General features: G+C 50.8%; 1 long non-coding RNA gene and 1 pseudogene across 2 annotated transcripts; one reads left to right on the forward strand and one right to left on the reverse strand.

Annotated features, from left to right (window-relative positions):
• Nucleotides 1–225: 225 nt before the first annotated feature.
• LOC103246588 (uncharacterized) lies at nt 226–20,418 on the reverse strand. Of its 2 annotated transcripts, XR_005237944.2 has the most exons (4): nt 19,855–20,418; nt 3,516–3,581; nt 2,210–2,393; nt 226–677 (listed from the first exon to the last, which is right to left on the reverse strand). It is a non-coding gene; the product is annotated as an uncharacterized lncRNA (long non-coding RNA). The 2 variants fall into 2 exon arrangements; XR_012091688.1 differs by lacking the exons at nt 226–677; nt 2,210–2,393; nt 3,516–3,581 and adding an exon at nt 17,698–18,653.
• On the forward strand, nt 10,590–11,622 carry LOC119621389 (guanine nucleotide-binding protein subunit alpha-11 pseudogene; annotated as a pseudogene).
• Nucleotides 20,419–27,275: the final 6,857 nt, after the last annotated feature.

Genomic DNA, 27,275 nt, shown 5'->3' on the forward strand with positions numbered 1-27,275 from the left:
AGTCTTACTCTGTTGCCCAGGCTGGAGTCTAGTGGCGTGATCTCAGCTCAATGCAACCTCCACCTCCTGGGTTCTAGTGATTCTTGTGCCTCAGTCTCCTGACGACAGGGAGATTACAGCTGGGATTGCAGGCGTGAGCCACCACGCCTGGCTAATTTGTATATTTTTAGTAGAGACGGGCTCTCACCATGTTGGCCAGGCTGGTCTCGAACTCCTGACCTCAAGTGCCCGCCTTGGCCTCCCGAAGTGCTGGGATTACAGGCATGAGGCATCGTGCCCAGCCGTAAACCAAGCCTAAACGTATGCTATTACAGTAACACAGAATTAACAAACACAGAATGGAAATATGATCCTCCCATTCCCTGTTTTATTGTTTCATTTTTTTGAGGAGGGGTCTTGCTCTGCTACCCAGGCTGGAGTGCAATGGTGCAATCATAGCTCACTGGAGCTTTCAAACCCCTCCTTGGCTTAAGTGATCCTCCCACCTCAGCCTCCTGAATAGCTGAGATTACAGGTGTAACATGTGTGCCCCACCATGCCCAGCTAATTTAATTTTTTTTTAGAGATGGGGTCTCGTTATGTTGCCCATGCTAGTCTTGAACTCCTGGCCTCAAGTGATCCTTCTGCTTCAGCCTCATGAGTAGCTGAGACTACAGGCATGTGCTGCCACATCAGAGCTTAAAAAAAAAAAAAAAAAATTTGTAGTGACACAGTCTTGCTATGTTGCCCAGGCTGGTCTTGAACTCCTGGACTCAAGCAATCCTCCCACCTCAGCTTCCCAAAGTGCCAGGATTATAGGCATGAGCCACTGTTCCTGAAATCCCCCAACCACATTTTTACTCAATAACTGCCACCACCTTCCCCAAAGGGACTTTTTATCCTAGCTGGGCACACATGGTGTATCCACGGATGCCGCCCTGGGCCCTCACTGGCAAAAACACAACACGCTCAAGGAAACAGAAAGAGCCTGGAGAAGCTACTGCCAGACTTTCCCATCCTAGGACGATGGGACATTGCCCCCAGCCCCTGGCCCAGGACACCAACACGCCAGCCTGGAGAACCCGTGAGCTGATGGGACGTTCCCATTCTGCATCTGGACAAACTGAACACTGCTCTCCTGAGACTGTGAAAGGGGTCAGCTCAGTGACTTTGGGTCTGGCAGGCCTGGGGAGCCTCATGTCTGCCAACTGCAGCCAAACCCCATCTAACACCTTGCTGTCAAAAAAAAAAAAAAAAAAAAGGTGAAAAGAAAAGGGGCCTGGTGCGGTGGCTCATGCCTGTAATCCCAGCACTTTGGAAGGCTAAGGTGACTGGATCACTTGAGGTCAGTAGTTCAAGACCAGCCTGGCCAACATGGTGAAACCCCATCTCTGCTAAAAATACAAAAATTAGCCAGGCGTGGTGGCCGGCACCTGTAGTCTCAGTTACTCGAGAGGCTGAGTCAGGAGAATCATTTGAACCCAGGAGGCTGTGGTTGCAGTGAGCCAAGATCGCACCACTGCACTCCAGCCTGGGAGACAGAGATGAGACTCTGTCTAAAGAAAAAAAAAAAAGAAAAGAAATAGTGGCCAGGCATGGTGGCTCACGCCTGTAATCACTTTGGGAGGACCAGGCAGGAGATGGCTTGAGTCCAGGAGTTTGAGAACAGTCTGGGCAATGTGGCCAGACCCTCTCTCGAAAAAAATTAAATAAATAAATAAATAAATAAATAAATAAATAAATAAATAAATAAATTAGCTGGGCATGGGCCGGGCGCGGTGGCTCAAGCCTGTAATCCCAGCACTTTGGGAGGCCGAGACGGGCGGATCACGAGGTCACGAGATTGAGACCATCCTGGCTAACACGGTGAAACCCCGTCTCTACTAAAAAAAATACAAAAAACTAGCCGGGCGAGGTGGCGGGCGCCTGTAGTCCCAGCTACTCGGGAGGCTGAGGCAGGAGAATGGCGTAAACCCGGGAGATGGAGCTTGCAGTGAGCTGAGATCCGGCCACTGCACTCCAGCCTGGGCGACAGAGTGAGACTCCGTCTCAAAAAAAAAATTTTAAAAATAAAAAAATAAATTAGCTGGGCACGGTGACACACACCTGTGGTCCCACCTATTGGTGTGGCTGAGGCACAAGAATCGCTTGATGGCAGTTTGGTGCTGCTCCTGCCCCTGGGTGCTAAGCAGGCCTGATGCTGTCTCCGGTGGACCTGGTCGGGCCTTACCTCTTGATGACAAACTGGATGCTGTTGCTGGCCTTCAGAACCTTCTGGAACTTGGCGATCCCGAAGCAGTTGGACCTGCGGAGGGAGATGCCTTCACGCAGCTCCACCACCAACAGCTCCTCCGGGTGCATCAGAAACTTGGAGTACGGCACCTTGAAGGGCTCCGAGATGCCAATGGCCTTGGCTGCAGAGACATGGCTGCTGTAAGGCCACCCGGTGCCAGGGGGCCAGGAGCCTCAACCCCTGTGTCCTGTGCCTATGTAGGGGGCAAAGCTGCCAAAACCCTTTTGAAGGCCTGCCAGCCTTCCTGGGAGGTGGAAAGAGTGGCCCCCCAGCTTGCAGGAAAGGACCCTGGAGCTCACAGGGCACGTGACTTGTCTGAGGTCACAGAGCCACTGAACAGCAGAGCCAGGGGATAAGAACTCAACCCGTGCTTACCCCAAGGCCCACGCTGGGTCCACGCCCTCATGCCCAGGCAGCACAGAAGTCACCACTAATGGCTGCTGAGATTCGGCATTGCCTCCCTCTACGTCCACTTGACCTCACCCTTCCAGTAAGGCCCCTCCAGTGTCCCTCCTGCCACCATAAGCAACCCCACACGCTGGTGTGGCCCAACACCACGCCGTGGAATGAGCCTGATCTCTGCCACTGAGTAGTGTGGGGCCTTGGACGAGCCACACCCCTTTACCAGGCCTCAGTTCTCTTCATCTGTAAAGTGGGTCTTAAGACATGGGGATTTTGTGAGATGGGATACAACAATACGGGGGGCTGGGCATGGTGGCTCATGCCTATCATCCCTGCACTTTGGGAGGCAGAGGCGGGCGGATTGCTTGAGATCAGGCGTTCAAGACCAGCCTGGCCAACACAGTGAAGCCCTGTCTCTATCAAAAATACAAAAATTAGCTGGGCGTGGTGGCGGGCACCTATAATCCCAGCTACTCGGGAGAGTGAGGCAGGAGAATCGCTTGAACCTGGGAGGCAGAGGTTTCAGTGAGCCGACATTGTGCCACTGCACTCCAGCCTGGATGACAGAGTGAGACTCTGTCTCAAAACAAAAAAACAAAACAAAACAAAAAAAACATGGGGAAGCACCTAGCCTCATGCCTGGCACACCACTGAGGTTATCTTATCTTATTCTTTTCTTTTTAAGGAGGGTCCCAGCTCCTCCCTTCTCTCCCTCCCTTGTCCCTGCCCAGAGAGCAGCTCCGATGGGAGCAGGCAAGGGGATGGGTCCAAAGTCCTTCTGCAAACAGGGCAGCTGGAGGGGGCCGGGATGTCCCCAGACCCCGTCCCACCTGTTACTCACTGTAATGTGTGTTGACGAGCAGCTCCACCTGCTTCCACAGGGGCTGGATCACGTCACTGTGGCTGTCTGGAAGGCAAAAGGCAGTCTGTTGAGGCTGTTTGGTGGCTGCTTCTTGGCTGATGTTCCTGCTCTGCTGGTACCAAGATTGGCCCTGTGGTGGGATCTTGGAATGGGGGAAGGCTGGGGCGGTGGCGGTGGATAACTTATTTCCTCAGAAATGTCACACGCAGACAGATCCACAATTCCTGGGCTCACAATCTTGTTTGTGAAATCAAATCTAGGGCACCACCGGTCTAAATGAAGATTTGGAAGGTTCTGTGTACTAGCAGTGACCATGGGTCTTTCTAGGTATGTGACTGAGTATAGTATGTGACTGAGAACTAGTGGGTACACACTAAGCCTGCAAATTGAGCACACTGCCACCAGGTGGCAGTGGAACTGTGTTAAGACTTCCTGGTTCCGGCCGGGCGCGGTGGCTCAAGCCTGTAATCCCAGCACTTTGGGAGGCCGAGACGGGCGGATCACGAGGTCAGGAGATCGAGACCATCCTGGCTAACACGGTGAAACCCCGTCTCTACTAAAAAATACAAAAAAAACTAGCCGGGTGAGATGGCGGGCGCCTGTAGTCCCAGCTACTCGGGAGGCTGAGGCAGGAGAATGGCGTAAACCCGGGAGGCGGAGCTTGCAGTGAGCTGAGATCCGGCCACTGCACTCCAGCCTGGGCGACAGAGCAAGACTCCGTCTCAAAAAAAAAAAAAAAAAAAAAAAAAAAAGACTTCCTGGTTTCGCGGGCCAGGCTGGGTTTGGGGAAGTGACAATTCTCTCCTTTGACACTCACTCATTCCATTCCAGGGTACTCCAGAGGTGAAACAGACCCACCCTCACCTTGGCCTCCCTCTCTCTCTGTCCTACTTCCATTCTCAGCAGGGTGGGAATTCTCATGTTCCTCAGAATGGGTGTGTCTGCTGGACACAGCCAATTTTGTGCTTTCAGGCCTCTATTCTACTTGTTCAGATAGAGGAGGCTCAGTTCCCAGTCTTAAAACCTTTGCGGAAGGCAGCAGGGTGTATAATGAAAACAAAGCCTTGTAATTTCCCTTAGCAGTGGGAACCGCTCGCAGTTCTGACCAGGTACCTCCTAAAGACCTTCTGGAAGACGGGTCTTTAAATCTCCTCCCACCTCAGGCAGCCCACAGGACTCCCATCCCCAAACCAGGGTGCTGGAGAGAGATGGGATGGAGAGAAGGAAGAGACCCCGAGGCCAAGGGGAGGTGGAGGGCAGGGGAGAAGAGATGGGGTGGGGGTGGGCATGAAATGTGGGGGGTAGACAGGGCCTCACCCTCCATGGGCCACTCCTCGGGCTAAGGGTCCTCACTTGGACCTTTGTCTAAAAGAGAACAGAGGATGCCGGGAAGCCACATTCATCATCTCCTAAGCCACGCACTGCTGACGTCAGACCAGAGAGCTGGGGAATGGCAGGCCAGGGGGCCCCAACTCTGAAGCATGGCACCCACTCCAATGGGCTCAGGGACCCCGATTCCGTACAGGTGCCTACCCTGGCCTTCACACAGAAGCAGGCTGAGAACATTTTGCATGCACCTCCCAAGCGAGTCTGTTTTAGACACCGAGGACATGTGGGAACAAGACAAAGTCCTTGACCAGGCATGGTGGCTCACGCTTGTCATCCCAGCACTTTGGGAGGCCGAGGTGGGAGGCCAGGAGTTCGAGACTAGCCTGGCCAACATCGGGAAACACTGTGTCTACTAAAAATACAAAAATTGGCCGGGCTTGGTGGTAGGCACCTGTAATCCCAGCTACTCGGGAGGCTGAGACAGGAGAATCACCTGAACCTGGGAGGTTCCGTCTAAAAAAAAAAAAATTCCAGGTGAGAACACGGGACAATTTGTTTAAAATTGTCATCACATGAGTTAGCACATAGAAAAAAAAATACAAAAGGGTAGATACTAGGAATACTAGTGGTTGTCTGAGGAGGATGTGACCGGAGCTTTTTCCTTCACATGTTACATATTTTTTGTTTTGTTTTGCTTTGTTTTAAGAGACAGGGTCTTGCTCTGTTGCCCAGGCTGGAGTGCAGTGGTGCAATCACAGCCCACTGCAGCCTTAACCTCTTGGGCTCAAGCGAATCTCCCACCTCAGCCTCCCGAATAGTTGGGACTACAGGTATGTACCACCACATCCAGTTAATTGTTTTATTTTTTTTTTGTAGAGATGGGATCTTGCTATGCTGCCCAGGCTGGTTGTAAACTCCTGGGATCAAGTGATCCACCTGCCTCAGTCTCCTCAGTAGCTGGAACTAGAGGCGTGCATCACCACGGCTGGCTACTTTTAAAATTTTTTTGCAGAGAAAGGGTTTCGCCATGTTGCCCAAGCTGGTCTCGAACTCCTGGGCTCAAGTGATCCTCCCACGTTGGCCTCCCAAAGTGCTAGGATTACAGACATGAGCCACTGTACCTGCTCAATGTATTACACAGTTCTGTATCATTTAACTGTTTCATATCATACATGTGTAAACAGAAAAGGCACACACATGCAAAATCCTCTAATCCATGGTGGTCCTGGACATCTCAGAATTTTCTTTTTTGTTGTTGTTTTGTTCTTTTTGAGACAGAGTCTCGCTCTGTCACCCAGGCTGGAGCGCAGTGGTGCAGTCTCAGCTCACTGCTACCTGCGCCTCCTGGGTTCAAGCGATTCTTCTGCCTCAGCCTCCCGAGTAGCTGGGATTACAGGCATGCACCACCATCAGAATTTTCTTTTTCTTTTTTCTAGACGGAGTTTTGCTCTTGTCACCCAAGCTGGAGTACAGTGGTGCAATCTTGGCTCACTGTAACCTCCGCCTCCTGGGTTCAAGTGATTCTCCTGCCTCAGCCTCCCAAATAGCAGGGATTAGAGGTGCATGCCATTATGCCCGGCTAATTTTGTATTTTTAGTGGAGACGGGGTTTCACCATGTTGGCCAGGCTGGTCTCGAACTCCTGACTTCAGGTGATCCACCCGCCTTGGCCTCCCAAAGTGCTGGGGTTATAGGCGTGAGCTACTATGCCCAGCCATAATTTTCTTAATTCATCAAGTTTGACTGGGGTACCTGGGAAGGAGCCCTGCATGGGAAACGTGTTCCAGCCCAAGGCTGTGTGACCTGTGTGGGGAAGTGGCTGAGCCTGTGTTCTGCTCTGTGAAACAAACAGCAATGGTGCTATGCTCATCCAAGGTCCCCAGCCCCTGCAGTGCCGCCCAGCCTCTGGCTGTGAGTGCTGTGTGGAGGCTTCTATGGTGTTTTCTAATGCCATTGCGAAACCCAGCTGGGCGCCATGTCAATTCCTTAGCCGCCACGCCATGCTGTCATCTCAGCCTGAGCTTGGCGTCAACCAAACTCTCTGGATAGCTGCGCCACAGACTGCTGTCAAGTCTAGTCATGCCCAGTTCGTGCTGGACAAAGCATAGTTTTTTTCCTTCATTACCAAAGTATTAGAAGTGCGTCATAACTGATTTAGAAAATAAACGCAAATCAGTTTGCCTAGCACTGCTACTGTTTTGTCATACCCTTGTTTTTCCCCAGTGATTACATTTGAAACACAGTTGTAAGCAAAGCACAATCAAATTTTCTTCTTTTGCTTAGTGTTACACCCTAAGCATCCTTCCTTGTTGCCTATTTTTGTTTGTTTGTTTGTTTGTTTCTGAGATAGAGTTTCACTCTGTTGACCTGGCTGGAGTGCAGTGGCATGATCTCGACTGCAAACTCCGCCTCCCAAGGTAGAGTGTACAGAAAAATGTACCTCCCTGATAAACAAAAATTGTAACATTTCCAGAGAGCAATTCAGCACAGTATGTCATGAGCCTTAAAAATCTTTTTAGGCTGGGAGTGGTGGCGGCTCATACCTGTAATCCCAGCATTTTGGGAGGCTGAGGCAAGAGGACCACTTCAGCTCAGGAGTTTAAGACCAGCCTGGGCAATATAGTGAGACCGCATCTCTACAAAAAAATTTTAAAAATATTATTTGGGCTTGGTGGTACACGCCTGTAGTTTTAGCTACTCAGGAGGCTGAGGTTGGAGGACTGCTTGCACAGCCCAGAAGGTGGAAGCTACAATGAGCTGTGGTCACAGCACTGCACTCCAGTCTGAGTGACAGAGTGACTCTGCCTCAAAAAAAAAAAAAAAAAAGAAAAAAGAATTTTTACTTTTTGGCACACTAACTCCATTTCTAGACATCTATCCTAAGATAATAATCAAAAGCATATAAAAAATGCACATACAAATATTGACTATACGAATAAAAAATTTCATTGTTTACATTGTACAGGTGAATGTTTAAATTTTGGTACACCCATTTGTGTTATTTATTTTTAAAAATTTTGAAGTATAACTATGTAGAAAACTGTCCTAGCATAATGTTAAGCATGGTTCCAAATGTGTTTCAAAATCTGATGCAAAGCAAACAGAAGGCAGGCAGGTGGGAAGGAAGGATGGGGGAAAGAAAGAAAGGAACAATGAAAAGAAGAAAAAGGAAGGAAGAAAGAAAGAAGAAGGAAAGGAAGGAAGGAAAGAAAAGAAAGAGAGAAAGAGAAAGGAAGGAAGGAAGATAGGGAGGGAAGAGGAAGGAAGGAATGAAGGGAGGAAGAGAGGAAGGGAGGGAAGAAAGAAAAAGAAGAAAGGAAGGAAAAAGGAAAGGAAAAAGAAAGAAAAATGAAAGAAAAGAAGCAAAGAAAGTAGGAAGGAGAGAAAAGGAAAGAAATAGGAAGGTAGTGAGGGAGGGAGGGAGGGAGGAAGGAAATAAAAGAGAAAATGGGAAAAAAAGCAAAATCTTAGCAGTAGTTACCATTGGGTTTGAAGGATAGAGGTGCTTTTAATTTTCCTTTTTAATATTCTCTAAATTTGCTATAGGGGTAGAATCATCCCCTCCTGGCAGGTTCTGAGACTTGTCTGTCCTTACTGGAATAATGAGTTGAGCCTGATGCAGTGGCTCACGCCTGTAATTCCAGAACTTTGGGAGGCTGAGGCAGGTGGATCACAAGGTCAGGAGATTGAAACTATCCTGGCTAACATGATGAAACCCCATCTCTATTAAAAATACAAAAAAATTAGCCAGGCATGGTGGCAAGTGCCTGTCATACCAGCTACTCAGGAGGCTGAGGCAGGAGAATGGCTGAAATCCGAGAGGTGGAGGTTGCAGTGAGCCGAGATCACACCACTGCACTGCACTACAGAGCGAGACTCCATCTCAAAAAAAAAAAAAAAAAAAAAGTGAGTTGTTTGCGGGGTAGGTGTCTGGTTTACATTTCCTCTATAGAACTGCGCATCTGCAGAATGCTTTCACTGCCAGAGAAAATTGCTTGCTCCCTTAATAAAAAGTCAATGAAGCTGAAAGAAATCTAGTTCTTGGATTTGGGGTGGAAGCCCGAAGACTGGTAAGCATTCTTAAATACCGAGGAAACTCACCCAGGCACTGAGACGGGACGGTTGTCAGGATGGACCTGAAATTCTCATGACATTTGCTGTGGGGATGGTGGGCAGGGCCTCTAGTCACTGTCTCCTGATTTGAAAAGTTAGAGGGGTGAATGAACGCACAGGACCATGATTTCAAGTGGAAACGTTATCACTTTGTAAATAATAGCAACTCATCCTGAACTCCCTACCTTGTCTGGTGAATGTAGATGAATCCATCAATGGGGGGCTGGGCTAGATGCACTTCCTTTCACACTGCATTAATTCTGTGCCCTAAGGCCAGGCACAGTGGTTCACACCTGTAATCCCAGCACTTCAGGAGGCTGAGGCAGAAGGATCACTGGAAGCCCAGGAGTTTGAGACCAGCCTGGGCAACATAGTGAGATCCTACCTCTACAAAAAATAAAATGAAAATAAAGTTCTATGCCCTAAATCTCTGTCCAGCTCAAGCTACATATCTGTAGTGCTGGTGGGCCTGCAAGCACACACAGGTTCTGGACCTTGCCTTCAGTTTATTTACAATCCAGTGGAAATGGAAAAACATGAAAAGTTGCCAAGCACAGTGGCATGTGCATGTCATCGCAGCTCCTGAGGGGGCTGACACAGGAGGATGGCTTGAGCCCGAGAGTTTGAATCCAGCCTGGGCAACATAGTGAGACTCCCTCTCTTAAAAAAATAGAAAAAGGGCTGGGTGTGGTAGCTCATACCTGTAATCCTAGCACTTTGGGAGGCTGAGGCGGGCAGATCACCTGAGGTCAAGAGTTCAAGACCAGCCTGGCCAACATGGTGAAACCCCATCTCTACTAAAAATAGAAAAAAATTAGCCTGGCATGGTGGCATGGGCCTGTAATCTCAGCTACTCCAGAGACTGAGACAGAAGAATAGCTTGAGCCCGGGAGGGAAAGGTTGCAGTGAGTCAAGATCACACCAGTGCACTCCAGCCTGGAAGACAGAGTGCGACTCCATCTCCCAGGGGGAAAAAAAAATGCAACTTTTGGCAGGGCATGGTGGCTCATGCCTGTAATCACAGCATTTTGGGAGGCTGAGGCTGGCAGATCACTTGAGGTCAGGATTCGAGACCAGCCTAGCCAACGTGGTGAAACACAGTTTCTAATACAAATACTAAAATTAGGCCAGGTGCAGTGGCTCACGCCTGTAACCCCAGCACTTTGGGAGGCCGAGGCGGGTGGATCACGAGGTCAGGAGATCGAGACCATCCTGGCTAATACGGTGAAACGCTGTCTCTCCTAAACACACACAAAAAATTAGCCAGGTGTGGTGGCGGGCGGCTGTAATCCCAGTGATTTGGGAGGCCTAGGCAGGAGAATCGCTGGAACCCAGGAGGCAGAGGTTGCAGTGAGCTGAGATCGCGCCACTGCACTCCAGCCTGGGCAACAAAGTGAGTGAGACTCCATCTCAAGGAAAAAAACCCAACTCGGGCGCTGTCGCTCGGCTGCAGAGGCTGCGGTTGGCGGTGGCTGCGGCGGCAATGCAGGCTAAGCTGCAGCGCGGGAGTCCGCGGTGGGCGCTGCCCCAGCGGGGACCCGGCGGCTCGCAGGCAGCGGCCGAGGCGGGGCAGGGCGGGCGGGGGCCGGTGGGCGGCGGCCGGGCCGGGACGATGACTCTGGAGCCCGTGATGGCGCGTTGCCTGAGCGATGAGGTGAAGGAGCGGATCAACGCCGAGATCCAGAAGCAGCTGCGGGGGACAAGCGCGACGCCCGGCGCCAGCTCAAGCAGCTGCTGCTCCGCAGGGGCGAGAGCGGGAAGAGCATCTTCATCAAACAGACGCGCATCGTCCAGGGCGCCGGCTACTCGGAGGAGGCCAAGCGCGGCTTCACCAAGCTCGTCTACCACAACATCTGCACCGCCATCCAGGCCACGATCCGGGCCATGGAGACGCTGAAGATCCTCCACAAGGAGGAGCAGAACAAGGCCAGTGGCTCCGGATGCGAGAGGCGGACGTGGAGAAGGTGACCACCTTCCAGCACCGGTACGTCAGCGCCATCAGGACCCTGCGGGACGACCCCGGCACCCAGGAGTGCTGCGACCGCAGGCGCCAGTGCCAGCTCTCGGACCCGGCCAAGTACTGCCCTGACGGACGCTGCCCGCAGGGCCACCTCGGGCCACCTGCCCACCCCGCAGGACGCGCTGCGGGGCCGCGTGCCCACCACCGGCATCTTTCGACCTGGAGAGCATCATCTTCAGGATGGTGGATGTGGGGGGACAGCGGTCGGCTCCAGGAAGCGGATCCACTGCTTTGGGAACCTGACGTCCATCCTGTTTCTCGTCGCCCTCAGTGAATACGACCAAGTGCTGGTGGAGTCGGACAAGGAGAACCGGGTGGAGGAGAGCAAAGCCCTGTTCCGGACCATCGTCAAGTATCCCTGGTTCCAGAACTCCATCATCCTCTTCCTCAACGAGAAGGACCTGCTGGAGGACAGTATCCTGTACTGGCACCTGGTGGGCTCCGTTCCCGAGCTCGACGGGCCCCAGCGGGACGCCCAGCGGCGCGGGAGTTCATCCTGAAGATGTTCGTGGACACGAACCCCGACGGCGACAAGATCATCTACACGAAGAACATCCGCTTCGTGCTCGCGGCCGTGAGGGGCACCATCCTGCAGCTCAACCTCAAGGAGCACAACCCGGTCTGAAAGCGCCCAGGCCCAGGGAGACCGGACGGAGACAAGGGCCCGGACAAACTCTCCTTCACACCGAGCCCGCGGCTGCCGCCGGGTGGCGCTGCTGAGCCCGGGCCGGGGCCTCTGCCTGCGGAGGAGTTATTTTGTTTGTTTTTGTTTGTTTGTTTTTAATATTTTTAACAAATGGTTTTTATTTCACAGTTATCAGGGGATGTATATCTCTGCGAACACTTCGCGCACCTTTTGTCAACGGGCAAAGGCAGCCTTTTTCCGGCCTTGACTTATGACTGGCTTTTTTCTAAAAAAAAAAAAAAAAAAGAAAGAAAACACCCAACGAAACATAAAACACACGAGTGCCCCGTGTCCCCAGCGACTCTGGGCCTCACGGAGCCCCTTGCCAGCCAGCATGGGGGTCCCCACTCCAGCAGCCTCCCGCGATTGTCCTTCCAACCCCACGTGCTTTTTCTTTCTCTTCCCCGCTTCTTTTCTTCTTCATCAGGAAAGGCGTGGAGAGTCGGGGACTGACATTTTCCCCCTTTTTTAAGTTATTGACGCCCAGTGCGCCTGGCCTCTTCACGACTCAATGCTGTGTTTTGCCCACTGGTCTCCTGAAAAGGGGCTGGGGGACTCCCTCAGTCGCCCACCCTGGGAAGTGCCTAAACTTTTTTTTTTTTTTTTTTTTTTTTTTTGTAAAAAAAGAACCGCCTGACCTCACAGGTTGAAGAAACGCCCAGGGTCCTCTATTCTGGCCAGGTACCCCATCCCTCTGCAGAGGCTGGGAAGGGTCCCTGGGCTGGAGTCATGGGGGCTCAGGGCTGCTCCGGGCTGTGCCTCCAGGGGTGACATTAGCTGCTTGGGGCTGCCCAGGGGCTCCAGAGGGCTACACCGCCACCCTGCTCCAGCTGGAGTGCACCCCACTGGAGCCCATGTGGGCTTGGTAGCTGGAGGGATGTCCCCGGTAACACCCAAAGGCCACTTGGATGGAGCATTTCTTTTCGTTTTGTTCTGCTTTGTGTTGTCCCCAGTTTGGAAACAGTGAGGGTGGAGTGGGGACTTTTACAGAATATTCCCAGGTGTGTACCCGAGACGTAGAGAGAGGGACGTGGCCGGCATCTACATGCGTGGCCTTGTCCCAAGCACTTGTGCCCACCCCTGAGGAGCGGGAAGCCAGCACTTTGGCCAGGGCTGCGTGGAAGGTGGAGGCAGGCGCCGGCCCTGGCAGCTTCCAGGCCTGACTGGCCACAGCCACGGTCTGATGGGGAGCCCGCCAGGCCACCGCTGCGCACTGAGCCACAGCCCGGGGGACCGCCTCCCGGGGCCCCTTTAGGCACGGAGGCACCCAGACTGGTTCTCCCCCAAAGACTCAGAAGGTGGGGAACGAGGGGACTGTTTTGGGGAGGTGGCTCTTTCGTCTGCTGCTGACTGACCACTGCAGCACCCTGTGGGTCTGGACTTCGCACAGCTGTCCCAGGATGGATCGTCCGTGCTGCCCTCGCCCACTGCAATTCCGGGACCCTGGACGGCTGCTTCTGGCCTTGGCAGATTATAAAAGAAACAGCCCCCAAATAAGACCACCCCACCAGCAGTTCCCGCCTGCCACTGTCACGCCTGCCCCCGCCTCCTTCTGCGCAGGGCTGTCTGCTGGCTTCTGGTGGGAGAAGAGGGGGAGCCCCGTGGAGGGGACAGGTACATTTCTGGTGATCAGCCCCACTGGGAAACCGGGCAGCGTCCCCGCTCCCCTCGCCACTTTTCCGCTTTTGTCTCTCCCAGAAGCGTCCTTTTTTTGTGCCAAGTGTCTACTTAAGAGGGTTGGCGCCAGAAGCCCCCATGGTGAGTGCTGGGGCCCGGCCGTGCCCTGGGGGAGCAGATGGTGCCACCCCTGGCGGGGCCAGTGTATCCACTGCCGGCAGCGGACCCCTCTAGGGGGCCTGGACTTGTGGCATCTCTGAGGGCCCAGATCGCACAAGGGGACCTGAACCTGGCACAAGGGTGGAATCGCCCAGCGTGCAGACTGGGGTGCTAAGTATTAGCCCTTCCAGGGGAGGGGGCTGTGCCAAGCATCCCAGAGCCAGGCTGAGGCCACCAAACCGTCTTGGCCTGGGTCCTCTGGGTCCGAGTGCCTGATCCCCCGACCCCTCAAAAAAGCAGAGGTTGGTGTTGCAGGCCTGGGGTAGGGGTGCCTGCCCCAGTAGAGTCCCAGGCAGTGGTTCTCATGTCAGTGACACCCTCAGGTCAGGGAAGGGGCAGCCGACCCCTACCCTTGTCATGTGTGGGACCACGCGTGGGGTGTGCATTTTCACCCTGGTGAAATCTCACCTGCCAATGCTTTCTCGTGAGTGCCGACCACCTTCTCTGACCATGTCATGCCCAGGCAGCAGCAGCCCCTGGCCACCGCAAGACCCACGTCCTGGGTCCCCCGGCTCCCCTAGAGGGGCATTCCCTTGCCAATGTCCCCAGTGGTGGCAGCAGATCCTGCGGCTGGCCTGGTGGACAAGACCCGGTGATACTTGTATATTACACTGTCCTGATTTCAGACAATTTCAACCTTATTTAAAAAAGAATATTCTATACAATGCTGTTTTATCTTTTTTTTTTTTTTTTAATTTTTGAGACGGAGTCTCACTCTGTCGCCCAGGCTGGAGTGCAGTGGCTGGATCTCAGCTCACTGCAAGCTCCGCCTCCTGGGTTCACGCCATTCTCCTGCCTCAGCCTCCCGAGTAGCTGGGACTACAGGCGCTCGCCACCTCGCCCGCCTGGTTTTTTGTATTTTTTAGTAGAGATGGGGTTTCACCGTGTTAGCCAGAATGGTCTCCACCTCCTGACCTCGTGATCCGCCCGCCTCGGCCTCCCAAAGTGCTGGGATTACAGGCGTGAGCCACCACGCCTGGCCCTACGATGCTGTTTTCAAAGCTTTTACTGTTTGAAATGCATGTGTCCTGCACGTTGGGGGACAGGAGGAGGGGCTGAGGAGCAGCTCAGTGTCACCTTCTGTGGCCACTGGACCTGACTCTTAATCCAGACACCGATGGAAGTTGACTTTTCATATCTTTCTCCTGAAATGAACTCTGTTTTAAATTGGAATATATTTTGTTAAAAAAAAAAAAACCCAAAACCCAAAAACAAAAACGAACAAAATACCCACTATGAGATTCCTCTATAGAGTCACCAAAAATCCTAAAGCTGAAAACACTAACAGTGCCGAAGATTTAGAGGACGTGCTGTAAGAGAAATCCATACAGCTCTAATGGGAGTTTACACTGGTGCCCCCACTTTGGAAAACTGTTTGGTAGTGTGTTGGTGCTGGTGCTAACACACTCGGATCTCCCTATTTTATCTTTTTGAGACAGAGTCTCACTCTGTCGCCCAGGCTGGAGTGTAGTGGTGCGATCTCGGCTCACTGCAACCTCCGCTTCCTGGGCTCAAGTGATTCTCCTGCCTCAGCCTCTCGAGTAGCTGGGATTAAAGTGCCCACCACCACGCCTGGCTAATTTTGTGTTTTTAGCACAGATAGGATTTCACTGTGTTGTCCAGGCTGGTCTCAAACTCCTGAGCTCAGGCAATCTGCTCACCTTGGCCTCCCAAAGTGCTAGGATTACAGGTGTGAGCCCCTGCGCCCGGCCAGTTCACTCTTTAGTAAAATTTTTATAGCAACTTCTCATTCCATAGTGATTTCAGTCACTCTCAACAAATTCACTTACAGTTATCAATATTTGAACTTTTGCAGGTGTCATAGATAAGGAATTTGGCCAAATGGACTCTTGATTATTGCAGTAAAAATTCTGCTCAAATTAGGTAACAGGCATTTGAAGTTTAAAATTATGCAAACTGTGTTGCAAAAATTTCACTTCTAGGGATTTAAGAAACAGTCATGATTGTACAAATAAATGTGCTATAGGGATGTTCATTTAACAACACGTGTAAAACAGGGAAAACCTGTAAACAAACTAAGCGTCCTATAACAGAATTCATTAAGTTATGATACATACATATGATGAAATGTATGCAGCCATTAAAGAATGTTATGAGGGGCTAAGTGCGGTGGCTCATGCCTGTAATCCCAGCGCTTTGGGAGGCCGAGGTAGGTGATCACTTGAGGTCAAGAGTCTGAGACTAGCCTAGCCAACATGGTGAAACCCTGTCTCTACTAAAAATACAAAAAAATTAGCTTGACGTGGTGGCTTATGCTTGTAATCCCAGCTACTTGGGAGGCTAAGGCAGGAGAATCGCTTCAACCCGTGAGGCAGAGGTTGCAGTGAGCGGACATTGCACCATTGCACTCTAGCCTGGGTGACAAGAACGAAACTCTGTCTCAATGAAAAAAAAAAAAAAAAAGGAAAGAATATTTGACATGAAAGGTATTTTTTATAATACATAAATACATTAAGTGAAAGAGCAGATTATACCACAGTACATCTAGTGTGTTTATATTTTGAATATTGGAATTATATACACCCAACTAGTAATGCTATCCATTGAGTCATGAAATTACAAGTGATTTTTTTTTTGCTTGTCCCTATTTTCCAATTTTTCTACAGTGACCGTACTTGCAATAATTAAACATAGTATGGTCATTTAAAATACGTCCACAAATTCTTTGATACTCTCCTCAAAAGGCGGAGCCCAGTTCCTATCCGTGTGGGCTGGGTTACATGATTCCCTTCTGACAGATGGGAAAAAGCAAAAGTGATGGCTTGCAACTTTGCAAACTACATCATAAAAGGTTCTGTGGCTTCCTCTTGCTCACTCTTTGATTATTTACTTGGGAAAGCCAGCTGTCACACCATGACACCTAAGCAGCCTGTAGAGAGGCTCATGTGACAGGAACTGAGGCCTCCGGTCAGCAGTCACATGAGCGAGCCATCTTGGCAACAGGCTTTAGGTGACTGCAGTCTCAGTGGACAGCTTGACTGCAATGTTTTGAGACACCCTGAGCCCAAATAACCCAGCTCTGTCACTCCTGAATTCCTGACCCACAGAAATGGAGATCCTAAGTATTTTATTTATGTATGTATTTATTTATTTTTGAGACAGAGTCTCACTCTGTCACCCAGGCTGGAGTGTGGTAGTGTGATCTTGGCTCACTGTAACCTCTCCCTCCCGGACGGGGTGTGGTGGCTCATGCTTGTAGTCCCAGCACTTTGGGAGGCTGAGGCGGGTGGATCATCTGAGGTCAGGAGTTCGAGACCAGCCTCGTCACCAAGGTAAAACCTGGTCTCTATTAAAAACACAAAAATTAGCTGTGTGTGGTGGTGGGCACCTGCAATCCCCGCTATTGGCGGGGCTGAAGTTGGAGAATTGCTTGAACCCAGGAGGCAGAGATTGCAGTGAGCCGAGATCACGCCACTACACTCCAGCGTGGATGACAGAGCAAGACTCTGTCTCAAAAACAAACAACAAAAAAGTGGATAGCAGCATCCACCTTGAAGAATTGTGGGATCAACAGGGCAGAGATCCTAGTAACTAAAAAAGAAAAAAAAAGTTTCAGGACCCCCTATAAGATTTACTATGACAAGAGGTAAGTTACACCCTGACAGAGTCACATAGCATGTTTGTAACTTCTGCTTCTTAAATTATAATTTATTCCTTCCTTATTATTTTCAGTCGGTAAATGACTATGAGAGACCAGAGACTAGTCCTCCTCTCCTTCCAATCACTCATCTTTGTTACAGATTAACTGCCTCCTTTATTGTTCTGTACCAAACTCACACCAGATGGCACAAAAGACCCCATGACTTACATCTTCAGTGTAGAAGGTTAAATATACCTTTCCTGAAAAAAAGACCACCTTGTCTGGGTGCAGCCGTTCATGCATTCAATCCCAGTACTTTCGGAGGCCGAGGTGAGCGGACTGCTTAAGCCCAGGAATTTCAGACTGGCCTGGGCAACGTGGTGAAACCCTGTCTCTACAAAAAATACAAAAATTAGTCAGGTGTGTTGGTGCATGCCTCTAGTCCCAGCTACTAGGGATGCCGAGGTGGGAGGATCACTTGAGCCAGGGAGGCTGAGGCTGTAATTGAGTGGCGACTGCACCACTGCACTCCCGCGTGGGTGATACAAGTGAAAGAAAGACCACCCGGACCAATCAGATTGTTTTAAGTATGTATTCAGCGTTACAGGGAGAGATGCTGAAATTCTGCTAAACTTCCCTAAACTTTGTCTATGCAAGTGATCCCAAACTTCTAAGCCTTGGAACACTGTCTTCCACTCTTGGGTATCTGTGCTTCCCAGGTGACCCTTCTTAAACTCTCTGCATGAATAAACTCCCTTTAGATTCTGACCCTTTTGATTATTTGAGGTTGACACACTGTGCAATACACATCAGAATACCAAATATTAACCTTCAGAACAGTATGTGACATTTAGGTAGAAATCTTTCTTTTTTTTTTTTTTTAGATGGAGTCTTGCTCTGTCGCCCAGGCTGTAGTGCAGTGGCATGATGTCGGTTCACTGCAACCTCCGCCTCCCAAGTTCAAGCAATTCTCCTGTCTCAGCCTCCCGAGTAGCTGGGACTAAAGGTGCCCACCACCACTCCCATCTAATTTTTGTATTTTTAGTAGAGATGGGGTTTTGTCATGTTTGCCAGGCTGGTCTCGAACTCCTGACTTCAGGCGATTGACCACCTTGGTCTCCCAAAGTGCTGGGATTACAGGTGTAAGCTACTGCGCCCAGCTGACATTTAGGTAGAAATCTTACACATATTCCTAACTTTGTTCTCTCCCCACTTACATTTCTAACTTCTTCTTTACAGTTAAGAACAAAATCATTTGTGGACTTGAAAAGAGTTACCACAGTAACTGGAAAAAAAAACCAAAACCTGGAAGTTAAACTGTCACTCTTGATGCTCTCTTTTAATTAATAAACCCTAAAAAGGCTAACTTACTTGGACACTACTTAATTAACAATCAGTTAGTAAGGAAATGATATCGAAGCAGTAAACTTAAGTGAGGGCGAAAAGGTCTGTTGACCAAAAAAGGATTCTGTCTTCCTAGAACCAAGTTACAGTTGGAGTTACAGAAAATACTTTGAACAGGTCCTTCGGTATCCTGTAGGAAATCAGACAAAAACACAGATCAGTTACTTTCTTTTTCTTTTTTCTTTTTTTGACAGTGTCCCACTCTGTCGACCAGGCTGGAGTGCAGTGGCGAGATCACGCTCACTGCAGCCTCCACCTCCTGGGCTAAGTAATACTCCAGCCTCAGCCCCGCAAGTAGCGGGACTACAAGCGCGCGCCACCATGCCCAGCTAATTTGTTGTATTTTTGTAGAGACAGAATTTCACCAAGTTGCCCAAGCTAGTCTGGAACTCCTGAGCTCCAGGGATCCGCCCACCTCGGCTTCCCAAAGTGCTGGGATTAAGGGCATGAGGCACCCGGCCGGCCCAATTACTTTCTTCAGTCTGAGCAAGAGCACTTTTTAGATGGAGTCTCGCTCTGTCGCCCAGGCTGGAGTGCAGTGGTGCGATCTCGGCTCATTGCAGCCTCCGCCTCCCGGGTTCAAGCAATTCTCTGCCTCCGCCTCTGCCTCAGTCTCCCGAGTAGCTGGTATTACAGGTGGCCGCCAACACGCCCGGCTAATTTTTGTATTTTTTTTTGGAGGCAGTCTCTCTCTGTCGCCCAGGCTGGAGTGCAGTGACCGGATCTCAGCTCACTGTAAGCTCCGCCTCCCGGGTTCACGCCATTCTCCTGCCTCAGCCTCCCGAGTAGCTGGGACTACAGGCGCCCGCCACCTCGCCCGTCTAATTTTTTTGTATTTTTTAGTAGAGACGGGGTTTCACCGTGTTAGCCAGGATGGTCTCGATCTCCTAACCTCATGATCCACCCGTCTCGGCCTCCCAAAGTGCTGGGATTACAGGCTTGAGCCACCGCGCCCGCAATTTTTGTATTTTTAGTAGAGACGGGGTTTCACCATGCTGGCCAGGATGGTCTTGAATTCTTGACCTCAAGATCCACCCGCCTTGGCCTCCCAAAGTGCTGAGATTACAGGCGTGAGCCACTGCGCCCGGCCCGATCGCTTATATTTTTAAGAAGATGTTTTCTTCGTTTCCTAGCCCCTTGTACCTCCCTACAAAGTTCCAACGTTTGATGTTGTTGCAACGGCCATCAGAGGTCAAGCCGGGGGGGCAGCTCCCTAATGCCGGGCAGCCTCAGAGGGGGCCGACCCTGCCCAGGATGAGCGGCGCCGGGCGGCGGGGACGCAGCCGGGGTCCCCGGGAACTGGCTAGGGGAGGTGTTGGGGAGCGACGTACCCAGGCTCAGGTGAGGCAAGTGTGCGGCAAGGGCTGCAGCCGGAGCTAGCGGGCTTGCGGTGGCCACTGAGGAGCTTCTGCCCGACCTTGTGCTTGTGCCCGCCAGGCGACAGCCGCTTGGTGCGCAGCGCCTGCTCTTTCAGCGTCAGGCCCTTGTTGCGCCCTACGCCTCAGGCTGAGAAGTCGCGCAAGTAGTAGTAGTACAGCCAGTGGTAAAGCTCCTCCTTGTAGCTTATCGGTGGCGGGGGCCCGGTGGGAGCCTGCGGATACTAATCGGCAGCATGCGGACATTGACCTACAGTCTGTGGCCACGCATCTGCGCATGCGCGCTCCTGGAAAACCCGGTGGCCGCTCCTCGAATTCCGATTGGCTCCACGTGAGGGTCGGGCCTCTGTAACGTCACAGGAGCGCACCTTCGGTGACGTCACAGACGCGTGGCCCCGCCGACGTCACAAGAGTGGGTGTTTGGCGACAATACCGCGAAGCCATCGGCGACGTCACAGTGACGCTACCATGCCTGGATCTGGGTTGTTTTCTCCTCAGGGTGGAGCCTGGTAACCGCGAACTTCCCCACCATGTTCTTCTGTGTGTTGCTGGCTGGAGAAGGGTAGTTGACAAACTCCGACCCAGCACAGTGTTTCTGTGGGTCAAAACTAGAAAACTATGTCCAGGCGCCGCCGAGGCGGAAGGAACCCTTCAGGCCAGGAGTTAAAGAGAAGCCTGGGCAACATGGCGCGACCCCTTCTCTGTAGTCACACCTCAGCTTCCCAGATACTTGAACCCGAAGGTTCAAGGCTGCAATGAGCTATGATCCCATCACAGCACTCCATCCTGCGAGACTGAGGTAAACCCTGTCTGAAAAAATAAAAAAACTATCCAAGTGTGCAACCGGGAGGGACTGCTGAAAGAAAACATGATAATTGAATGTTCAAATACTTTAACAAGTGCAAAATGTACAGGCTTAAATAAATAGGGCTCGCTGGGCGCGTTGGCTCACGCCTGTAATTCCAACATTTTGGGTCCCCAAGGCGGGCGGATCACTTGAAGTCGGGAACTCGAGACCAACCTGGCCAACATGGTGAAACCCCATCTCTATTAATAATATAAAGATTAGGCCGGGCACCTTGCATCGTTTCAGGGGCCTCGCACCTCCCTAAGGGCCTGGTAATTGCACCCCTCGGACCTGACGGTGAGAAACCTTGGCTTAGTTCTTCACAGGGTGATCAGCCCAGGGGTAAGGGAGGAGAGGCCAGAAAGCAGGACCCATGAGAAGGGCCCCTTCTTGGAGTTTGAGGCCCATTCCTTCCTATCCCTGCATCTCCTCTGTCCAGGACTCCTCCCTGCTCTGCCCCACTCCTGGTGCCATGGCCATGGGGGGCTGCATTTGGGTACAGGCCCCAGCAGCAACCCTGGGCCCAAAGTGGGCAGGCTCACCTGGAGGGGATCAGACTAACATGGCAGGGAGGGAGGGGAAAAGCCGCGCTGGTGCACTCCTCCCTCATCCCACTCAGGCAGCGGCATGAGTGCCATGGGAGCACTGTCCTGCTCCTCTGCTGCGTCTTTTTAGTCTTGGGGCTACCATAACTCTCCCTTCCCCAGCCCTGCCAACCTGGTGGGACATTGGGCTTCCCTCTCATAGGGTTCTGGGGACAGGCCCGTCCTGTATCATACCTGCAGTGAGACCCTTTTTTCCTCCAGGGCATGGGGAGCAACCAGGCTTCATGAGTTAAATGCAGATCTGAACCATACTGTAGGAGGACGAGCGGCAGACAAAACTCCTCAGACACCGGATTAAAGAAGGAAGAGGTTTTTATTAGGCCGGGAGCATTGGCAGACTCGTGTCATAAGAGCCGAGCTCCCAGAAAAAGAAATCCTTGGCCTTTTTAAAGGCTTACAACTTTAAGGGGTCCATGTGAAAGGGTCATGATAAATCGAGCAAGCGTGGGAAACATGACTGGGGACTACATGCATCAGCTAACAGAACAAAAAGTTTTACAATGCTTTTTCTCATACAGTGTCTGGAATTTACGGATAACACAAGTAGTTTAGGTCAGGGGTTGATGTTATTATTACTACTTTTTTTTTAATTCCTAGGGCCGGGTGGTGGTGCCAAGGTTGTCTGGCTATTTATCTTACTTTTGTTTCTTTCTCTCTTTCCTCCTGTCTTGTGAAGTAGGCAAGGTGCGGGGAGGAGGGCAGCAGGAGTAGTAGTGGTCTCCTTCCTTAATACCAAGCTGGGATTGGGGTACACACTATCCTCCTTTGGTAACTAGCTAGGGGTTCCAACTTGGTGAGAGGGAGAGTGGGACACAGCCAGACCAGACAAGGACTGATCACCTAGAAAAACCTGCCATCAAAGACCTTGAGGAGTGCTGGGTGCTGTGGCTCACGCCTGTAATCCCAGCACTTTGGGAGGCTGAGACAGGTGGATCACTTGAGGCCAGGAGTTCGAGTCCAGCCTGGACAACATGACAAAACCGTATCTCTACTAAAAATACAAAAATTAGCTAGGTATGCTGTGCTCCTGTAATCCCAGCTACTTGGGAGGCTGATGCAGGAGAATTGTTTGAACTGGGGAGGTAGAGGTTGAAGTGAGCCGAGATCGTGCCACTGCACTCCAATCTGGGAGACAGAGTAAAACTGTCTCAAAAAAAAAAAAAAAAAAAAGAAAATGGCCTTGGCAGAGGGGCTGGCCTGGCAGTGCCTTCCCTTGGGTTTCTCCCGGGTAGGCCTCTGCCATGAGGAGGCGCTTCCTTCTGCCTGTCCATGGCCCGCAGCAAAGGAATGTCTGCTTCTGGGTGTTGCACGGGGGACTGCTGGCAGAACTGGAAACCTTCTTCAGGTGAGTTTTTTTTTTTTTTTTTTGAGACAGAGTCTCACCCAGGCTGGAGTGCGGTGGTGCAATCTCGGCTCACTGCAACCTTCGCCTCCACCACCCGGGTTCAAGCAATTCCCATGTCTCAGCCTCCTGAGTGGCTGAGATTACAGGCATGCACCACCACACCTGGCTAATTTTTGTATTTTTTGTAGAGATGGGGTTTCACCGTGTTGGCCAGGCTGGTCTGGAATTCCTGACCTCAAGTGATCCGCCCACCTCGGCTTCCCAAAGTGCTGGGATTACAGATGTGAGCTGCTGCGCCTGGCCCCTTCAGGTGGGTTTTGAGGCTTCACTACAATACTGGTTCCCCATTGCTGCTGCAACAAATTACCACACACTTAGTGGCTTAAAACAGCACGGAGGTATTCCCTTACAGTTCTGAAGGCCAGAATTCTAAAGTCAGTCCCACGGAGTCAAGATGGGAGCAGGGTCAGTGCCTTCCCAGGCTCTGCGGGAGATTCCATTTCCTGGCCCCGGAGGCGGCCTGCTCTCCTCAGCTTGTGCTGCCCTTCTCCAGTGACGCGAGTTTCCTGCTTTCATCGCTACACCTCCCTCCGCTCTCCATCACCTGCTCTGCTCTTATGAGGATCCAGGTGAGTACATAAACCCTGCAGGGACAAGCTGGCCAAAGACCCTTAACTTCGTTATACTTGCAAAGCCCCTTTTGCTGTGTAAGGTCATGTTCACCGGTTCCCGGAATTAGGATATGGGCATCTTGTGGGCATCAGCCTGCTACAGCTAGGCTGCAAAACTATTATACCCTCCTGGTGTTTCAATGATTGGGAGAAAAAAGGTTGGGATTTTTTGCTTTGGGGTCCCTGTTAAACTTGTATCTGTAAGGTTTGAGGTCTCTCTTAACCTTGTGTTTTGTTTTTCTTTGTTTTTTTTCTTTTTTGAGACGGAGTCTTGTTCTGTCATCCAGGCTGGTAGTGGTGCGGTCTCAGCCTACTGCAACATCTGCCTCCTGGGTTCAAGCAGTTCTCCTGCCTTAGCCTCCTGAGTAGCTGGGACTACAGGCGCCTGCCACCAGGCCTGGCTAAGTTTTGTGTTTTTGGTAGAGACCCGGGTGGGACTGGGGGGAGGGGAGGGGACGGGGGTTTCCTCTATGTTTCCCTTAGCTTGAAGTGATCTGCCCCGCTTCTGCTCCTGAAGTGCTAGGATTACGGGCCGCACCACCGCAACTGTAAAATCTTATTTCCGCACAGCTGAGACATGTTTTAGGAAGTTTGCTAAAAGACCCTTGGAGACCTCCTCATTGTGGCCTCCCTGCTGTTGTGTTTAATTTGACTGATCTTTTCTGCCCTCCTGCTTTTCAGAAATTAAAAGGCTAAAAAGAGGTACTAAACTCTGGGATTACAGGCATGAGTCACTGTTACCAGCCCACTTTTTCTTTCTTTTTTTTTTTGAGACAGAGTCTTGTTCTGTTGCCCAGGCTTGAATGCAGTGGCACAATCATAGCTCACTGTAACCTCAGACGCCTGGGCCCAGGGATCCTCTTGCCTCAGTCACTCAAGTAGTAGGGACTACAGGTGTGCACCACCATACAGTGCTAATTTTTCTTTTTTTTTTTTTTTTTTTTGAGACAGGGTCTCCCTCTGTATCCCAGGCTGGAGTGCAGTGGCATGATCATGGCTCACTGCAGCCTGACCCTCCTGGGTTCACGGGATCCTCTCACTTCAGTCTCCCAAGATGCTGCTATTACAGGCATGACCCACCATATTTGGCCCCATTTGTGTTTTCGAAAGATCACTAGTGGTAGTGAGGATACCAGTGAGTTGGAGGGAGTGAGACTAGAGGCAATAACAGTTTAGAGAACAGGTATTTTTTGAGCCCCTACTAAGTGCCAGGCACAGATCTAGGTGCTGGGAACTTAGGGGAGAATGAGTAAGACAGTCTCTGTTCTCGGGGACCTTCTGTTCTAGTGGTGGTGTGGTGGTGGGAAAGGAGACTATATACATGCAACAAATGATATGTTTTCAGATGGTGATAAGTAATTTGAAGAAAATAAATAGAGCTTTGGGAGTTAGAAAGTTTGGGCATTGGGATGGGCACTGACCTATTGGGGTGGGCAGTGAAGACCTCTCTGAGGAGGTGACATTTGAGCTGAGGCAGCTCAAAGAAGATCTGGGCAAGAGTGGTCCTGATGGGTAGAATGTCAACTGCAGGGACCTGAGATGAGAACAGACTTGGCACGGTGTTTAAGCACCACAGAGATGGTCAGGGTGGCTGGAGCATAGTGGAGCCTGGAGGAGCAAGTAATACTCAGATGAGGATGGAGCACCTTCTAGGCCATGGAAAGGATTCTGGATTAATTCCAATGGAGTAGGAAGCACTGCAATTACATCAGGGGTCGGCAAACTGCAACCCATGGGTCAAATCTGGCCTGGTGCCTATTTTTATGAATAAACCATATTGGAACACAGTGTCACCCATGGATTTACATATTGTCCATGGCTGTTTTAATGTTACAAGAGCAGAGTTGAGTAGTTTCAACAGAGCACATATGGCCCAGAAGCCTAAAATGTTTACTATCTGGTTTGTGTAGAAAAAGTTTACTGACCCCTGAATTAAATGATCTAATTTAAGTTTTTGGTTTTTTTTTTTTGAGACAGAGTCTTGCTCTGTCACCCAGGCTGGAGTGCAGTGGCCAGATCTCAGCTCACTGCAAGCTCTGCCTCCTGGCTTTATGCCATTCTCCTGCCTCAGCCTCCCGAATAGCTGGGACTACAGGCGCCCGCCACCTCGCCCAGCTAGTTTTTTGTATTTTTTATTAGAGACAGGGTTTCACCGTATTAGCCAGGATGGTCTCGATCTCCTGACCTTGTGATCTGCCCATCTCGGCCTCCCAAAGTGCTGGGATTACAGGCTTGAGCCACCGCGCCTGGCCTAATTTAAGTTTTGAGGAGACACTCTGGGTGTTGTTTAGGGAATGAATGATAAGAGATGGCTCACGCCTGTAATCCTAACACTTTGGGAGGGTGAGGTGGGTGGATCACGAGGTCAGCAGTTCGAAACCAGCCTGGCCCCCATGGTGAAATCCTGTCTCTACTAAAAATACAAAAAGTAGCCAGGTGTGGTGGTGCGTAGCTGTAATCCCAGCTACTTGGGAGGCTGAGGCAGGAGAATTGCTTGAATCTGGGAGACGGAAGTTGCAGTGAGCTGAGATCACGTCACTGTACTCCAGCTTGGGCGACAGAGCAACATTCCATCTCAGGAAAAAAAAAAAAAAAAGAAAAAAACAACTTGGCCGGGCGCGGTGGCTCACGCCTATAATCCCAGCACTTTGGGAAGCCGAGGCGGGCGGATCACGAGGTCAGGCGATCGAGACCATCCTGGCTGACACGGTGAAACCCCGTCTCTAATAAAAAAAAAATACAAAAAATTAGCCGGGCGCGGAGGCAGGCACCTGTTGTCCCAGCTACTCGGGAGCCTGAGGCAGGAGAATGGCGTGAACCTGGGAGGTGGAGATTGCAGTGAGCCGAGATCGCGCCACCGCACTCCAGCCTGGGCAACAGAGCGAGACTCCATCTCGAAAAAAAAAAAAAACAACAACTAGATGTTGAGCCACCAGAAAACAAAGATCACACTGTTTTTATTCTGTTTAAAAACACCTAGCTATGCTTTATACTCATTAAATATTGTTGAATGAGTGATGAGATGCTGATAGAGGGTGCCAGTGCATATGAAAGGGAAGTGAGGTTTTGAGAGATATTTAGGAGGTAAAATATCAGGACAGCTTATTGTGGACACGGTGACTAGAAATAGGAGGAGGGCAGAAGGAGGACTGTAGGATGCCCTTCAGGTTTCTGGTTCAGGTATCTTGGTGCATGGCAATGCCATTAATTGAGACAGGGAAAGTGGAAATACAGAGAACATACATTGCCAGGGAGAAGGAATTCATCTTTGGACACAAGATGCTCAGGACATCCAGGTAGAGATGTCTAAAATGTAGTTGGAAAGATAGAGCCCAGTGGCATGATATCTAGATTGATGGTAACCAGAATTCCAGAGTCATCAGCTCGTGTGAGCTCTCCTATAAAGGGTGTATGATGAGGAGGGCAGCAATAGGTCTCTTATGGCATTAATTTCCAATACATTTTGGATCTAGAGAGGAGGCAAAGACAAACTAGCTGTGTGGACAGTTTGCATCAGTCAGTCAGGTCATCCCATGATCATGGAATATTTTTTCTGCAGAAGCTGATGGGCTCAGATGAAGGCTTGCCTTACCTGTTCCTCTGACCGCCAACCTCTTTCTCTTAGTTGGGTTGACGGGGGCAGCTGTGGAGGCTTCTTCCATCCTAGTCTCCCTGCTAACATTGGAACATTTGTGGCCTTTTAACCCTGTAGGTGATTCAAATTTGCATTTATCATTTTATTTTATTTTATTTTTATTTTATCTTATTTTATTTTAAGATGGAGTCTCGCTCTGTCGCCCAGACTGGAGTGCAGTGTTGTGATCTCGGCTCACCGGAAGCTCCGTCTCCCAGGTTCATGCCATTCTCCTGCCTCATCCTCCTCAGTAGCTGGGACTATAGGTGCCCGC

The sequence above is a fragment of the Chlorocebus sabaeus genome, chromosome 28 (assembly GCF_047675955.1).
Source record: "Chlorocebus sabaeus isolate Y175 chromosome 28, mChlSab1.0.hap1, whole genome shotgun sequence".
NCBI classification, from domain to species: domain Eukaryota; kingdom Metazoa; phylum Chordata; class Mammalia; order Primates; family Cercopithecidae; genus Chlorocebus; species Chlorocebus sabaeus.